The 13,494-nt window shown below is 48.0% G+C and overlaps 2 non-coding genes across 2 annotated transcripts; both read left to right on the top strand.

Moving 5' to 3' along the window:
* Window positions 1-5,918: 5,918 nt before the first annotated feature.
* Window positions 5,919-6,107, top strand: LOC132542178 (U2 spliceosomal RNA). The gene has a single exon (XR_009553299.1). It is a non-coding gene; the product is annotated as a U2 spliceosomal RNA (small nuclear RNA).
* Window positions 6,108-13,176: 7,069 nt separating this feature from the next.
* On the top strand, window positions 13,177-13,367 carry LOC132542157 (U2 spliceosomal RNA). The gene has a single exon (XR_009553280.1). It is a non-coding gene; the product is annotated as a U2 spliceosomal RNA (small nuclear RNA).
* The last annotated feature ends 127 nt before the right edge of the window (window positions 13,368-13,494 follow it).

The following is a 13,494-nucleotide window of genomic DNA, read 5'->3' on the forward strand; positions in this document are numbered from 1 at the left end:
GAATATTCACCACAGAAGAGATCCCAAAAGGTCGAGAAACACATGGAAAAAAATGCTCCAAGTCTTTGATGTCAGAGAAATGCAAATAAAGACAACCAGGAGATACCACTTCACTCCTGTGAGAATCAGAAAAGGGAACAGCAGCAAATGCTGAAGAGGGTGTGGGGTCAAAGGAACCCTCCCTTCTACACTGCTGGTGGGAATGTAAATGGGCCCAACCTCTGTGGAGAACAGTCTGGAGAACTCTCAGAAGGCTATAAATGGACCTACCCTCTGATCCTGCAATTTCTCTCCTGGGGATATATCCTAAAGAAGAACCCAACACACCCATCCAAAAAGATCTGTGTACACATATGTTCTTGGCAGCACAATTTGTAATAGCCAAAACCTGGAAGCAACCCAGGTGTCCAACAACAGATGAGTGGCTGAGCAAGTTGTGGTATATATACACAATGGAATACTACTCAGCTGTAAAAAATGGTGACTTCACCATTTTCAGCCGATCTTGGATGGACCTTGAAAAATTCTTGTTCTGGTCTGGGAAGTGGCGCAGTGATAAAGCTTTGGATTATCAAGCATGAGGTTCTGAGTTCGATCCCGGCAGCACATGTGCCAGAGTGATGTCTGGTTCTTTCTCTCTCTTCCTATCTTTCTCAGAAATAAATAAATAAATAAAATCTTTAAAAAATAAAATAGAAAAGAAAAATTCATGTTAAGTGAAATAAATCAGAAACACAAGGATGAATATGGGATGATCTCACTCTCAGGCAGAAGTTGAAAAACAAGATCAGAAAAGAAAACACAAGTAGAACCTGAACTGGAATTGGCGTAATGCACCAAAGTAAAAGACTCTGGGGTGGGTGGGTGGGTGGGGAGAATACAGGTCCAAGAAGGATGACAGAGGACCTAGTGGGGGTTGCATTGTTATATGGAAAACTGGGAAATGTTATGCATGTACAAACTATTGTATTTACTGTTGAATGTAAAACATTAATTTCCCAATAAAGAAGTTTAAATAAATAAATAAACTACAAAAAGAAAAAGATATAACGCACAGGGGCTGGGTGGTGGCACACCCGGTTGAGCGCATGTATTACAATGCTCTGTCTCTCTCCTTCTCGATCACCCCCTTCCCTCTTGATTTCTGGCTGTCTCTATCCAATAACTAAAGATTTAAAATAAATTTAAAAAAAGATATAATGCACAAGGGGCCAGGCGGTGGCGCACCTGGCTAAGCACACACATTACAGTGCACAACGCCCCAGGTTCAAGTCCCTGGTCCCCACCTGCTGGGGGAAAGCTTCACGAGTGGTGAAGCAGGGCTGCAGGTGTCTCTCTATCTCCCCCCTCCCCACTCAATTTCTCTCGATCTCTATCTAATAAATAAATAGAAATGAAATTTTAAAAAAGATATAAAGCAGAACACATTGTTTAATAATCAGGAACCTGAAGGCAAGGATATACATAGCAGATGAGATTTGGGGTCTCCATTCTGGAAAAAGCTAGTAGATCTATTTTAGGTATATTCCAAGGGGCCCATGACTTCACTAATTTTTGCCTGAACCCGACAGCTCACATGCAGGAGGACCAATGGTATTGTCTGGGGAGATGGTGTCAGAGTTGGAAATAGGACTAGAAAGCTGGATCAGGGCAGAGAGTAGCTCCCCAATATGGGGAAAGTATATACATATCGTTAACTGTAAACCCCACCGATTTGATCTGGGGCCTATCTATATTCAGTGCAGGCGCCTATGTAACCTCTGCATCCCTGTAGGTCTGAGCTCGCATTCTGTGGTCAGAGCTAGGAACATGCTAGGCTGCACCCATTGCTGGACCCATCTTCCTCGAGTGGTAAGAGTGTTTTGGCCCTACCTCTCTTCAGAGAATGGGGCAGCCCCTACCATTGCTGATCCACACGGAGGGCAAGTTCCTGTAGGGGCCCACAAAGGGGTCCATTATGTTGTTCCTGATGCAGATGACCAGTGACAGTGGAGAGAGGGGTCTGTTAGAGGTCGAGGCCCATCATGTCTGTGAGGGTATCCCAGGACTCCCTGACCAGGGCCCCAGGAGATGAGGTGACCTGGTAGTAACCAAAAGAGCCATCATTAAAGTATGCCCCGATCCAGCTTTTGTAGTCCTTACTTTGTCTGACGAGGTTAGCCTTGGAGTGATTGAGGGAAATAGGAAAGAGGTGAGGAGGATACACATCTAGGTCTAAGTAGACAGTGCTTGATTAAGTAACTCATGGTGTCTCTTTTAGGTCTTCCTACTTGCTTGCTGCGCTTACTGGGTCGCCGCAAGCTACTGCGCACTTCCGCTTTAAGGTGTATATTTTCCCCTGGCTTGTGGATACATGTGCTCTATTTCTTGGGCCATGGTCCATATCTAGGTGCTGTGGCTTTGTTAGGAAGTGCACAACGCTAAGTGGAATCAAGGAGTCCTGTGAGCTAGGAGTACTAGAGCTGAAGGGTTGACATCTCAGGCCTGTCGTCCATAGACACAGTGTGAAGTGAAACACGTCGAGGTGGTACTGCTTGCCACATAAGTATTTTAAATAACAGCATCTCTCAGGCGTAACTACATCTTCAGTACTCAGTGATGACACGTTTGGCTGGAACCGTTCAGGTCAATAGAGTGGAGAAGGAATTTTTTTTTAAGTTATTCATTCCCTTTTGTTGCCCTTGTTGTTTTATTGTTGTAGTTATTGGATAGGACAGAGAGAAATGGAGAGAGGAGGGGATGACATAAAGGGAGAGAGAAATATCGACACCTGCCGACTTGCTTCACCGCTTGTGAAGTGACTCCCCTGCAGGTGGGGAGCCTGGGTTGGAACCAGGATCCTTATGCAGCAGGTCCTTGCGCTTTGCGCCACATGCACTTAACCCGCTGCGCTACCACCCGACTCTCTCTCTCTCTCTTTTTAAGTTATCTTTATTTATTGGCTAGAGAGCCAGAAATTGACAGGGTAGGGGAAGACAGAGAGAGAGGGAGAGAGAAAGAGACACCTGCAGCACTGCTTCACCACTCTCAAAGTTTTCCCCCTGCAGGTGGGGACTGGGAGCTAGGACCTGGGTCCTTTCACTTTATAATACGTGTGCTCAACCAGGTGCACCATCACCCAGCCCCCAAATATTGTATTTAATTAATTAATTAATTAATTGTCTCCATGGTTGTGGCTGGAGCTGTTGGTGGCCTTTTTTTTTTTTTTTTTCATTGTATTGGATAGGACAGAGAAAAATTGAGAAGGGAGAAGGGAGGGGCAGATAGAGAGGGAAAGGGACAAAGAGACCTGAAGCTTGATAATATGTGTGCTCTACCATACCGTGATTGTCTTATATAGAGCTGAAGTCTTCTCTTCTCTTTCTTTCTTCCCTTCTTTCTCTTTCTTCCTTTTTCTGTTTGATAGAATATAAACAGAGGGGAGTTAGGCGGTAGCGCAGCGGGTTAAGCGCACATGGCGCAAAGCACAAGGACCCGCTCAAGGATCCCGCGGGAGCCCCCCCCCCCACCTGCAAGGGGGTTGCTTCACAGGCGGTGAAGCCGGTCTACAGGTGTCTGTCTTTCTCTCCCTCTCTCTGTCTTCCCCCTCCTCTCTCCATTTCTCTCTGTCCTATCTAATAACAACAACAATAATAACTACAACAACAATAAAAAAACAACAAGGGTAACAAAAGGGAAAAAAAAAGAATAGAGACAGAGAAGGCAGAGTGAGTGAGTGAGAGAGATGAAGAGAAGAGGTAGGGAGGGTGGTGGGAGAGAGAGTGATGGCTTCCGTGGGCTGGTAGGTGGCGCAGTGGATAAAGCATCAGACTCTCAATCATGAGGTCCTGATTTCAGTCCCCGGCAGCACATGTACCAGAGTGATGTCTGGTTCTTTCCCTCTATCCCTCTATCTTTCTCATGAATAAATAAATAAAATCTTTAAAAATAAATAAATATGGTAGCTCAGTGGGTTAAGTGCAGGTGGCACAAAGCACAAGGACCGGTGTAAGGATCTTGGTTCGAGCCCCTGGCTCTCCACCTGCAGGGGAGTCACTTCACAAGCAGTGAAGCAGGTCTGCAGGTGTCTGTTTTTCTCTCCCCCTCTCTGTCTTCCCCTCCTGTCCATTTCTCTCTGTCCTATCCAACAACAACGACATCAATTAGCACAACAATAATAACTACAACAATGAAGCAACAAGGACAACAAAAGGGAATAAATAAATAAATATTTAAAATAAATAAATAAAAAAGAGAGTGATGGCTTCCTTCGGTGGGTTCAAAACTGGGTCACATACATGGCAAAGGAGCATGCTATATGGGAATCAGGATTTATTGTTTTTATATCCTATTATTTTTTTTTTAGATTTTATTTATTTATTCATGAGAAATGATAGGAGAGAGAGAAAGAACCAGACATCTCTCTGGTACGTGTGCTGCCAGGGGTTGAACTCAGGACCTCATGCTTGAGAGTCCAAAGCACCACCTCCTGGACCGCTTATTTTATCCTATCCTATCCTATCCTATCCTATCTTATTTCATTTTAATTTATTGGAGATACACAGAGTAAGAGAACAAGAACACTGCTCAGCTTTGCCTCACGGAGGTGCTGGGGACCCTGAAACCTCAGAGTCTTTTCCCCAGCCCTGGTTTTTTAAACATGCTTTAGGGGCCTGGCGGTAGCACACCTGGTTGAGTGCGAACATTACAGTGCCTCCTCAAGGACCCAGGTTCAGCCCTCTGCCACTATTTGCAGGGGGGAAACTTCATCAACGGTAACTCAGTGCTGCAGGTCGGTCTCTCTCTCTCTCTCTCTCTTTCCCCCTCATCCATCCAAAACAAACAAGCAAAAAGTAAACAAAAGGGAGCCCAGGTGGTGAGCGCAGGGACCTATGTTCCCCACCTGCAGGGGGAAAGTTTTGCAAGTGGTGAAGCAGCGCTGTAGGTCTCTCTCTCTCCCTCTCTCTCTTTTTATGAGAAAGATGGGAGGAGAGAGAGAAGGAACCAGACATCACTCTGGTACATGTGCTGCCGGGGATTGAACTCAGGACTTCATGCTTGAGAGTCCAGTGCTTTATCCACTGTGCCATCTCCCAGACTATTGTCTTTTCCTCTCTATCACCCCTTTCCCCTCTCAATTTCTGGTTGTCTCTATCCAGTCAATAAATAAAGATATTTAAAAAAAAAGTAAACAAATAATATGCTGTCTTTTCATCTGAGATTTAGGGGAACACTACTTCAAATCACAGTCCAAGACTCGCCCACCTCACCCTACCTAAGCTTACCAAGGGATACTAGTCATAGTAACAGTAACACCCACTTCACAGGGCCTCTGGAAGTGGAGCGAGTTAGGACGCAGGGAGAAAACTGCGCCTAGTCAGTCCTTACATCAGGCTCTGGGCTCTCAAGGGGGTAAACACAGACTCGCCTACTTGTGTGAGGAAGGCTGATGGGACAGGTAAAGACAGGCCCGGGCAGTCCCCCCTTCCCCACCCTGGGGACAGAGAGGACAGCGAGCCATCTCTCTGGCATCACTTCAAAGGCCCTAGAGGGGGCCGGGGCTAGTCCCCTTTGAGGCTCGGATTTCCTAGCAGAGCGACGCCTCCCAGCTCGGACTTCCGGGGTGCAGAGGCGGTCTTGCGGCGGCCGGCTCCGCCACCGCCTCGCCCGAGGGAGGGGAGGGACATGCCGCTGCGGGAGGCGGGGTTGGGGTATGTAAATCGCGAATGCTAACGAAGCTTGCGCCTAACCAGCACACCAGGCAGCATCAGATAGATGATTTTCCTTGCAAAAAGTGCACGGTAGTCTAATGTCCAGAATGTCCCATAATTCCGACAAAGAAGCAAAAGCGGTGCGACTTGGACTAAGGACGAGTAGGCTCACCGTGAGCTGGAAGTGTGTGACAGGAGTAGGGTAGCAGAAGGGTGAAAAACTGTGGCATCGCTTCTCGGCCTTTTGGCTGAGATCAAGTGTAGTGTCTGTTCTTATCAGTTTAATACCTGCCACGTCCCCTATCTGAGTACATTATATAAAATGGGTTTTTAGAGCGGCAGTTGGTTAGGGGCTTGCTCCGTCCGCTCCACGCATTGACCTGATATTGCAGTACTTCCAGGGACGGTGCACCCCTTTCTGGGGCTAGTACGCTGGTTGCTCAAAGATGAGGTGTGCTAATTACCTGCCCGTGAGTGGAAGGTAAGAGAAGAAAGCCTGCTGTTCACCGCTCTACTTCACCCCTCACCTCATGCACCGTTCTACTTCATCCTAGACCGCACTTTTGTTGTTGTCTTCAGAGCTTCGAATCCTCGTGCTTTGTATACTATGTGTACTTGACCTGGTGCGCATCAGCCTGGCCCCCAGGAAATGTCTGCTTGCCTGGATCTGTTCCAGGCAGGGAGCCCACACGGTATTGAGCAAGTCATATGTGTCGGTGTGTTTTGGATGTAGACACTGATGGCACCATGCCCTCACCAAGAAGAGGCTGTGGCGGTTGTGGGAAATGACTTTCATGCCAGCACCACCGCAAGCCAGAGTGGATCAGTGCTCTGGTAGCCGTATAATTGAACGAAGAAAATTGATAATATAAAAGGCTTCAGGGGGTCGGGCGGTGGCGCAGCGGGTAGTGCAGGCACTGAGCCCCAACAATAACCCTGGAGGGGGAAAAAAATTAAAAAAGGCTTCAGGGGCTGAGGAAGACTGTTAGAAATGTGAGCGCAGTGGGTTAAGCGGCTCCCCACCTACAGGGGGAGTCGCTTCACAGGCGGTGAAGCAGGTCTGCAGGTGTCTGACTTTCTCTCCCCCTCTCTGTCTCCACTCCTTTCTCAATTTCTCTCTGTCCTATCCAACAACAACAATAATAACGACAACAAGGGCAACAAAATGGGGAAAATGGCCTCCAGGAACCGTGAGACACCATTGAGACTAGAAGGAAAGCTTTTAATCAGATTGTGTGTGTGTGTGGGGGGGGAGCTTGAGAGGCCATGGGAGGAAGGCTGGGAGGTGGGGGAGAGGGGGCGAGGGGGCAGAGCTTGAGAGCCTGCTCTGGGACAGGCTGGAGGCCTATATAAATAGGGTCTTGGTTCAGGGCTATTTCCGGTGGTGTGAGAAGACCGGTGGTCTTGGTTGGATTTATGGTGCATTCAGGGATATCTCTGATTGCCTGGGAAGACTGGGCCTGGAGGAAGTCTCTCCCATGTGTCTGATTCAGGCAAGAGCAAGATTAATTTGTTCCTGTGTGGGTGAGGAGATATGTTCTTCCCTATGTCCCCTTCATTCTGTTTGGACAAGGTAAGTTCTTTCCGTGAGGATAGGGTGGGTCAGTTCTCAGCAATGTTTCCTTCAAAGACAGTATAAAGGTTATGAAACAGACTTTCATGCCTGAGGCTCTGAGGCCCCGGGTTCAATCCCCCACACCACCATAAACTGGAGCTGAGCAGTGCTCTGGTAAGAAAAGAAAATGAGGGGGTCAGGCGGTGGCGCAGTGGGTTAAGCGCACGTGGCACAAAGTGCAAGGACCGGAGTAAGGATCCCAGGTCGAGGCCCGGCTCCCCCACCTGCAGGGGAGTCACCTCGCAATCGGTGAAGCAGGTCTGCCGGTGTCTGTCTTCCTCTCCCCCCCCTCTGACTTCCCCTCCTCTCTCCATTTCCCTCTGTCCTATCCAACAACGAACAACATCAACAATGGTAATAATAATAACCACAACGAGGCTACAACAACAAGGGCAACAAAGGAGGGGGAAAATGGCCTCCAGGAGCGGTGGGTTCATGGTGCAGGCACCGAGCCCAGCAATTGCCGGGATAGCCTGAGGGTACTTCTTCCCGAGCTAGTGCTCTCTGGCTTGGAGAGAACTCAACTGGAGCCGATCTAGGCTGCTGCGTGGGAGAGGGATCAGGAACTCGTGCCGCACTAACTTCCGCAGGAGATACACTCTGGAACTCTCGGAGCCGGAAAGCAATTTCCAAGTGTCTTTAATCAGAAGAGCAACTGTTTTTATACTCTCCAAGTAGGGTGGAAACAGGATGTGATATAGAGAGGGTGGAGAGAAAAGTGACTGGTGAAAATCAGAGTGTGACAAGGAGGGGGCGGAACAGGCGAGAATCCTATCACTGAACCACCAATGCCCTGGAGTGCTTTATGTAAAAGTGATTTATGTAAATAGACCAAAGCTTTGGATCAGTAAATCCCTATATAGGCATATGGTTAAGCAGAAGCCAGGGGGAGGTGGCATACTACCCAACAAGCAATAACCCTGGAGGAAAAAAAGAAAAGAAAAAAAAAGAAAAGAAGAGAAAATGACAGGGTTGGTGTTACTGCAGTGGTGAGGCAGTGGACCTGGGGGCAAGTCTTGCTTATCAACGTGCTCATAAAAGAGAGGGGCGAGGGAGTCAGGTGGTAGCGCAGCGGGTTAAGCGCACGTGGCGCAAAGCGCAAGGACCGGCATAAGGATCCTGGTTCGAGCCCTGGCTCCCCACCTGTAGGGGAATCGCTTCACAGGCGGTGAAGCAGGTCTGCAGGTGTCCATCTTTCTCTCCCCACCCCACCCCACCCCACCCCCGTCTTCCCCATCTCTCTCCATTTCTCTCTGTCCTATCTAACAACGACGATGTCAATAACAACAATAATAATCACAACAAGAAAAACCCAGAGCAACAAAAGGGAAAATAAATAAATAAATAAATAAATAAATAAATAAATAAAACAGTATTATTAAAAAAGAAAAAGGGAGTCAGGCGGTAGCGCAGCGGGTTAAGGGCACGTGGTGCAAAGCACAACGACTGGCGTAAGGGTCCCGGTTCAAGCCCCCGGCTCCCCACCTACAGGGAAATCCCTTCACAGGCGGTGAAGCAGGTCTGCAGGTCTTTCTCTCCTCCTCTCTGTCTATCCCTCCGCTCTCCATTTCTCTCTGTCCTATCCAACAACGACGACATCAATAACTACAACCACAATAATAAACAACAAGGGCAACAAAAGGGAAAATAAATAAATAGAGTGGCGGGAGTCGGGCTGTAGCGCAGCGGGTTAAGCGCAGGTGGCGCAAAGCACAAGGACCGGCATAAGGATCCCGGTTCGAACCCCGGCTCCCCACCTGCAGAGGAGTCACTTCACAGGCGGTGAAGCAAGTCTGCAGGTGTCTATCTTTCTCTCCTCCTCTCTGTCTTCCCCTCCTCTCTCCATTTCTCTCTGTCCTATCCAAAAAACGACAACAACAATAATAACCACAACAATAAAACAACAAGGGCAACAAAAGGGAATAAATAAAATAAATATTAAAAAAAAATAGAGGGGCGAGTATGAGACTCTGGTGTCTGAGGCTCCAAAGTCCCAGGACAATAACTGACACCACCAGAAGCCAGAGATGAGCAAGCCCCCTGGTAAAAAAAAAAAAAAAAAAAAAAAAGTCATTAGTATGAACCAGGTATGGAGCAGGTGGTGGCTCATGGGTAGAGCACTGTAGCCCGTGAGAGGACGTGGGTTCAGACCACTTGTGAAGCTTCCCCTCGGCAGGTGGGGGCCAGGGGCTTGATCCCAGGTACTTGTGTGTTGGAATGTGCGCTCAACTGAAATGAAAAATCCACAGCAAAAGAAGGAAAATAACTGCTGCTGGTGGACTCTCACTTCTCCATTCGAGTATCCAGAATGGTGAACTCTTGATTCCAGCCAGCCTGCTCTCACCTTTATTGCCAGAGCCTTGATGGACTCTGTAACCAATCAGCTTGATGGACTCTGTAACCAATCAGCTTGATGGACTCTGTAACCAATCAGCTTGTGCTGTGCCCAGCTTGACATAGATAAAAAGCTAGGTGCTGCCGTACAAGGTTGTTCAGGTCTCCTTTAACATAAAATAAAACGTAACTCCCTGCCCTCCAAGTGGCCTCGGTTTCATTCTTTGGTTACATTTGAGCTGTAACACTGGAGCACAGTATAACGGAATTTTTTTTGTAATGCAGCCAGGTGCGCCACCAGCCATCACCCCAGATTATTGTTATTGTTATTATTATTATTATTTGTTGGTATGCATGAGACCCCTTCTGTTTCATTTGGTTTAAATGCCCCCTCCTTAACACTATTCTATTTACATAACCACTTCATTCTATTTTCATAACCACTGTTAACAAGTACCACCCTCCCTCCAGGGCATTGGTGGTTCAGTGATAGGATTCTCGCCTGCTCCACCCCCTCCTTGTCACACTCTGATTTTCACCAGTCACTTTTCTCTCCACCCTCTCTATGTCACATCCTTTTTCCACCCTACTTGGCAAGTATATATAAAGACAGCATTGTGAGTTTTACTTTACCTTGAGTTTAGCTTAGCTCCTCTTAGATTGTGCTGCGTCCTGCATGAATAAAGAGATACTGCCTACAGCTCAACCATGAGTCCCTGGTCATCTGTTACCCGCCCGTGAAGCCAGCCCGGCGAAAACAACATAACCCGTCGAAAACAACAACAACAACAATTGTTATTATTATTATTTTCTTCCAGGGTTATTGCTGGGGCTCCGTGGCTGCACCATAAATCTATTGCTCCTGGAGGCTATTTTTCCCCTTTTGTTGTCCTTGTTGTTTTATCATTGTTGTGGTTATTAATATTGTTGTTGTTGGATAAGACAGAGAGAAATGGAGAGGAGGGGAAGACAGAGAGGGAGAGGGAAAGAGAGACACCTGCAGACCTGCTTCACCACTCGTTTTTTTTTGTTTGTTTTTTTTAACCAGAGCACTGTTCAGCTCTGGCTTATGGTGGTGCGGGGGATTGAACCTGGGACTTTGGAGCATGAGAATCTGCTTGCATAACCATTCTGCTATCTACCCCCGTTCTGCTTCACCACTCATAGAGCGACTCCCTACAGGTGGGGAGCCGGGGGGTCGAACCGGGATCCTTACGCTGGTCTTTGCGCTTCGCGCCGTGTGCGCTTAACCCGCTGCGCTACTGCCTGACCCCCATTAAAAAAATTTTTTTTTAAAGTTACTTATTCCCTTTTGTTGTCCTTGTTGTAGTTATTGTTCTTGTTATTGATGCCATTGTTGTTGGATAGGACAGAGAGAAATGGAGCGAGGAGGGGAAGACAGAGAGGGAGAGAGAAAGAGAGACACCTGCAGACCTGTTTCACCGCCTGTGAAGCGACTCCCCTACAGGTGGGGAGCCGGGGGCTTGAACCGGGATCCTTACGCCGGTCCTTGCTTGCGCGTTGTGCCACCTGTGCTTCACCCGCTGCGCTACCACCCGACTCTCCCACTTCTCAATTTTTATTTTTATTTTTTTGTTGTTGTTGTTGCTGTTGTTACAAGGACTAAGAACATATAATTTTAAATATTTGCTAAAGAGTGTAAACTCTTTTTTATTTTAATTTTTTTAAATTTATTTTTAATTTATTTATTTCCTTTGTTGCCCTTGTTGTTTTATTGTTGTAGTTATTATTGTTGTTGTCGTTGTTGGATAGGACAGAGAGAAATGGAGAGAGGAGGGGAAGACAGAGAGGAGGAGAGAAAGATAGACACCTGCAGACCTGCTTCACCGCCTGTGAAGCGACTCCCCTGCAGGTGGGGAGCCAGGGTTCGAACCGGGATCCTTATGCCGGTCCTTGTGCTTTGCGCCACCTGCGCTTAACCCGCTTGCGCTACAGCCCGACTCCCTCAATTTTTATTTCTTTATCAGCAGTCAGACATTCAAATGATGTCAGCCTCAGTGTGGACTGCAAACTGCGTCCTCTCCTTCTCCATGAACTTGGGGGCGGAAAGCTACCTTTTCCAAGGGAGGACACAAGTGAGCACGGCTGGACAGTCAGCGGATGTCCTTTGGATCAGGGTCGATGGGTGGGTGACCAACAGAGATGCGGATTCTGCAGACACCGGATCCCAACCTGAACCTCCTCGATCTAATCTGCTGACTGTGGACTAGGAGTGAGCGCAGGAGAGGACCTAGAGTGGCCTAGGAGCTGGCGCAGTGAGTGGATAAAAGCATCGGACTCTCAAGGGTGAGGTCCCGCTGGAGTTGGATCCCCGGCAGCACATGTGCCAGAGTGATGTCAGGTTCTCTCCTTTTATCTTTCTCATTAATAAATAAAAGTAAAATATTAAAAAAAAAATCAGAGCGGGGCGGAGGGTAGATAGCATAATGGTTACGCAAAGTGATTCTCATGCCTGAGGCTCCAAAGCCCCAGGTTCAATCCACTGCACCACCATAAACCAGAGCTGAACAGTGCTCTGGTTACAAAAAAAAAAAAAAAATCAGAGCGGACGGAAGTGGAGGGTGAGGGTGTGTGTGTGTGTGTGTGTGTGTGTGTGTGTGTGTGTGTAAGGGTGGAGTGGGGGTGGGGGTGTGTGTGTGTCTGGCAGAGGTGGGGATTATCAGGCCAAGGAAAACAGGTCAGTTTAGGGGAGTTCAGGGTTTGATTCCCCAGCAGCACATCACATGTAGCGGGGTGGTGCTTTGGTATCTTCCCCAGCTACCCCCACCCCTCTCCTCCCTCCCTTCCTCTCCCATGTGAATCTGTCATGGTATGAAATAAATAAAAAAGAGTGGACAAAGCACTGGACTCTCAAGTGTGAGGTCCTGAGGTCAACCCCCTCATTAACAAGTAAATCTTAAAAAAAAAAAAAAAAAAAAAAACAACAACAACAATAATAATAATAATAATAATAATAATGGAACCCTCGGGAGGAAGCTGCGGTCTGCAAGGCCCAGCGCGACGTTGTCGTGCGCGGTCACGTCCCCGGAACTGACCGGGGTGCGGGGGTGAGGGGCTGGGCTGGGGGTGGGGAGAGGGTGGCGAGCAAAGCCAAGTCCAAGGAGAACCGCTGCAGTGTGGGTTCCTTTCTGCTGCCCGAGTCCTTACACACGGATTTGGCCCCTCCAGCCGGTGGGCGCGGGTTGGGTCTGGAGCCGCGCGGTGCCAGAGGGTGGAGTCAGGGCACGGCCGCCCCGCCTCCTCTGAGTGTGTGTGTGTGTGGGGGGGGAACAGTGGGCGTGGTATTCAGATGAAGGGGGGGGTGTCTCCGACCGGGCAATGGACGATGGGAAAATCTGGGACGTGAAAGGTCTCGTTAAAAGTATAAGAGAATGAATGAACAGCTGCGCATTGCTGGTGACATCGAAGATAATTTCGGGCAAGGTAGACAGCATGGTAGCCTGAGATTTAACATCATCATCGTGACTAAAATATGGGTGATACGAAGGGAGCAATAGCGTGGCGTGTGCAGGCGGTATCGCTTCTCGGCCTTTTGGCTAAGATCAAGTGTAGTATCTGTTCTTATCAGTTTAATATCTGATACGTCCTCTATCCGAGGACATTATATTAAATGGATTTTTGGAGCAGGGAGTCGGAATAGGGGCTTGCTCCGTCCGCTCCACGCATCGACCTGGTATTGCAGTACTTCCAGGAACGGTGCACCCCCTCCTCATTATACGTTTGCCGAAAGTTAGGAAAATGAGAGGCGCTCGTTCTCAACCTTTCTTCTTCCCAAAGTTGTTACTTCCTGCCGGTGTCTTTTTTTTTTTTTTTTTCTACTGCTTCTCGCTCCTC

Source organism: Erinaceus europaeus, chromosome 12 (assembly GCF_950295315.1).
Source record: "Erinaceus europaeus chromosome 12, mEriEur2.1, whole genome shotgun sequence".
Lineage (NCBI taxonomy): Eukaryota > Metazoa > Chordata > Mammalia > Eulipotyphla > Erinaceidae > Erinaceus > Erinaceus europaeus.